A 5,050-nucleotide genomic window follows, 5' to 3' on the forward strand; every position below is an offset into this window, starting at 1 on the left:
TGAATGAAGTAGTATGGGCATGCTGTTCTATTACTACTTGGTTGTAGATCAATGGTAGCAGGCCAGCAGAGCGCGGCTGTCTGGGCGACACATTCCTGATGTTAGATAGAAATATAATCACCTTGCTGATTGGACAGTTCTTATGTTTGTTTGTTTTTGAATTTCGCGCAAAGCTACAGGAGGGCTATCTGCGCTAGCCGTCCCTAATCATCATTACCCACCGCCAACTCTTGGGCTACTCTTTTACCAACTAATAGTGGGATTGACCGTCACATTATAACGCCCCCACGGCTGAAAGGGCAAGCATGTTTGGTGGGACAGAGATTCGAACCCGCGACACTCAGATTGCGAGTCGAGCACCCTAACCACCTGACCATGCTGGGCCTTAGTCCTTATGAGTGATAGTAAAATTAATTCAAGTATAAACAAATAAATAATACTGAATTATTGATTCTTATCATAATTCTTATATGTAAAAATGACTTAAATAAAATTGATAATAACTACACCCTACTTGTTTGATCTTGTTTACGGCATTATAGTGTTTGATCATGTAACTGACAATATGAGTAGCGCCTAGATCAATACTTTGTCGCATACAAGCCGGCCTGATGAGCCCAGGTATTAGGCGAAAGGTCTCGTCGGCATTGGATATGGCAGATATAGTGTGGTTTAGATATTATATCTTATTATTCTTTGCTTTTACTCATGGATTCTTAGAATTGACCAGTGAAAAAAAGGTGTGACCCCTAGTCCTCCTGTGTTTCTAGGTATGTGAATCTCGTCACTCGATCGCTCAATGTTGGGTCATCTGATGTTCTTCTCTGTACCCAGTTCTTAAATTCTATGATCCACAGAATGGTCTGTGCGATTTGGCCCTATCTCTTGACGGAATTGACGGAAGCTTGAAATTTAGCCAAGATAAAAACTGCCAAGATTGAATCAGATGTGAGAGTTTTTAAGAGAGTTTTAAAATGTGAAAGTATATAAAAAACGAAAGTCGCAGTACATACAAATTATTTCAAGTTTGTTGAGTATTATAGGAAGTTTAATACTGAAACCTCATCGAATTAGAAAAACTGATACATTTCAAGTGTATATGGTTACTTGACTTAAGCTTTACATGACGCCGCAACATGATGTCAGACTTCTTAAGGTGCTACTAGTTATAGTAATCAGACATGAGTTCCAAAAACAGGAATAAGAAAAGAGACGAAGTACATTCGCTTTACACAACCACATGAAGAGGCTGAATACTTTCACTATTACACAACTACATGAAGAGGCTGAATACTTTCACTATTACACAACCACACGAAGAGGCTGAATACTTTCACTATTACACAACCACACGAAGAGGCTGAATACTTTAATTACACAACCACATGAAGAGGTTGAATACTTTAATTACACAACCACACGAAGAGGTTGAATACTTTAATTACACAACCACACGGAGAGGCTGAATAATTTAATTACACAACCACATAAAGAGGTTGAATACTTTAATTACACAACCACATGAAGAGGTTGAATACTTTCACTATTACACAATCACATGAAGAGGTTGAATACTTTAATTACACAACCATATGAAGAGGTTGAATACTTTCACTATTACACAACCACATGAAGAGGTTGAATACTAATTACATAACCACATGAAGAGGTTGAATACTTTAATTACACAACCACATGAAGAGCTTGAATACTTTAATTACACAACCACATGAAGAGGTTGAATACTAATTACACAACCACATGAAGAGGTTGAATACTTTAATTACACAACCACATGAAGAGGTTGAATACTTTCACTATTACACAATCACATGAAGAGGCTGAATACTTTAATTACACAACCACGCGTACAATAATGTTGTCATAAAAGAGGTAAGGTCGCTTTATTAACAATGGGGAAAGTCTTAGAACTACGTTTGGAGAGAAATAACTTAGTTTAACAATGGGGAAAGTCTTAGAACTACGTTTGGAGAGAAATAATTTAGTTTAACAATGGGGAAAGTCTTAGAACTACGTTTGGAGAGAAATAATTTAGTTCAACAATGGGTAAAGTCTTAGAATTACGTTTGGAGAGAAATAATTTAGTTTAACAATAGGGAAAGTCCTAGAACTACGTTTGGAGAGAAATGATTTAGTTTAACAATGGGGAAAGTCCTAGAACTACGTTTGGAGAGAAATAATTTAGTTTAACAATAGGGAAAGTCCTAGAACTACGTTTGGAGAGAAATAATTTAGTTTAACAATAAGTAAAGTCCTAGAACTACCTTTGGAGAGAAATAACTTAATTCACTAATAGGTAAAGTCTTAGAACTAAGTTCGATGAAGAATGATTTAGTTTTTAGTTCCAAAAAAAAAGAAAGAAACGGGAACATTATCATTACTAATGCGCTGGTAAGTTACTGGTGTTGCATCACTAACGTCATAGGCAGTTCTCGTCTAGATAGTTGATTAATATAAATTAGAAATAAACTTTGTAACTTTAACTTTTTTTATACTGTTTCTAGTTTATTCTATAGAACATATATCAAAATAGCATTAAAGTATACGAGGTATAAGACAAATATTGTACGTTTTATACAAATATTTATCATCACTAATCAAAATATTATGGCATTACCTGTGAACTAAAAGTGAATTATACGTATGGAGATAACTTGTTATGATATAAGGAAATATTATGGCATTACCTGTGAACTAAAAGTGAATTATACGTATGGAGATAACTTGTTATGATATAAGGAAATACTGCACCTTCGAATCAACCGTTACAGACTGAACAAAACGAAAAAACAATTTCAACCATCACATTTGAGATATGACATATAACACGTGTTGTGGGTATCCTCTAGAACAAAAAGGTCAAACTAAACATTGTTAAGAAAAATATAATGTTTGAAAATTTTAAACATTATAGAAAAAGAAGTATATAAACCATAAAAACTTAAGTTTGTGAGATGAAACTATCCTAACTAGAAGAAAGTAGTTTGAGAGAAAGACGTGTAGTATACTATTATTTATAAATTTCAGTCATTTTTATAACATTAACCAGTTTTTGCTGTAGGATAACAAAATACTGTGTAAACATTAACAATTACTTCCGTTGATGTCTCGCGAATTGGTAAGCTGTTTGAATGTTAACGTAGAAGCAATGACTTACCACATTAGACTGACAGCACATTTACCGACTACTTAATGATCTACAAGTGTCCTTCTTTCTCTACTGAAGGTAATGGTGGTTCATGTTCATGGAAAATTATTAATAGTTTAAATATCATAAAAAATTACAACACACAGAAAAAGACAAAATACTTCATGGAGAGTTATTAATAGTTTATATATCAAACACAATCACAACACAGGGGAAAAAAGACAAGATACTTCATAGAAACTTCTTAACAATTTAAAAATCAAACACAAATACAACACACGGAAAAAAGACCAAATACTTCAAGGAAACTTCTAAATAATTTAAATATCATAACACCCAGAGAAAAGACAAGATACTTTAAGGAAACTTATTGATACTTTAAATATCAAACACAAATACATCAAAGGGAAACTGACAAGATCCTTCATGGAAACTTTTTAATTTAGTCACAGTTATAACAAATAGAAAAAAACAAGATACTTCATGGAAACGTGTTGGTAGATTAAAGATTGTACACAATTAGAACATACGAAAAAAAGAGAGTTATTAATTACATGAAATACCATACACAGTTAGAACACACGCAAAAGAGACAAAATACTTAGTGGAAACTTCTTAATATTTTAAGTATCATACACAATTACAACACACAGAGAAAGACAAGATACTTCATGGAAAGTTATTAATAGTTTATATATAAAACACAACTACAACACCCGGAAAAAGAAAAGATACTTCAAGGAAAATTATTAATAGTTTAGATATCAAACACAATTACAACACACGAAAAAGATTCAAGATACTTCATGGAAACTTTTTAACAGATTAAATTTCAAACACTAAGAGAACACACGAAAAAAGACAAAATATTTTATAATTTAAATATCATACACAATTACAACATACGATAAAATACAAGAAATTTCTTGGAAACTTATTAATAATTTAAATATCAAAATCAAATACAACACAAAGAAAAATACAAGATACTTCAAGAAAAGTTATTTATGATTTAAATACCATACACAACTACAAAACACGGAAAATACAAGATACTCGATGGAAACTTTCTAATAGTTCAAACATAAAATACAATTATAACACATTGAAAAAGACAAGATACTTTATGTAAACTTATTAATAATTTAAATATCAATTACAACTCAGAGAAAAAAATACTTCATGGAATGTTATTAATAGTTTAGATATCATACACAACTACAACACATGGAAAAGACAAGATACTTCATGGAAACATATTAATAGTTTAAATATCAAATACAACTACAACACATGGAAAAGACAAGATACTTCATGGAACTTATCAATAGTTTAAAAATCAAACACGAATGCCACCACACGGAAAAAAGACCAAATACTTCATGGAAACTTCTAAATATTTTAGATATCATACACAAGTATAACACCCAGAGAAAAGACAAGATACTTTAAGGAAACTTATTAATAGTTTAAATATCAGATACAACTACAACACATGGAAAAGACAAGATACTTCATGGAAACATATCAATAGTTTAAAAATCAAACACGAATACACCACACGGAAAAAAGACCAAATACTTCATGGAAACTTCTAAATATTTTAGATATCATACACAAGTATAACACCCAGAGAAAAGACAAGATACTTTAAGGAAACTTATTAATACTTTAAATATCAAACACAAGTACAACAAATGGAAAATGACAAGATACTTCATTGTAACTTATTGATAGTTTAAATATAAAACACAACTACAACACCCAGAGAAAGACAAGATACTTCATGGAAACATATCAATAGTTTAAAAATCAAACACGAATACACCACACGGAAAAAAGACCAAATACTTCATGGAAACTTCTAAATATTTTAGATAT

Source organism: Limulus polyphemus, unplaced genomic scaffold, assembly GCF_000517525.1.
Source record: "Limulus polyphemus unplaced genomic scaffold, Limulus_polyphemus-2.1.2 Scaffold1231, whole genome shotgun sequence".
Lineage (NCBI taxonomy): Eukaryota > Metazoa > Arthropoda > Merostomata > Xiphosura > Limulidae > Limulus > Limulus polyphemus.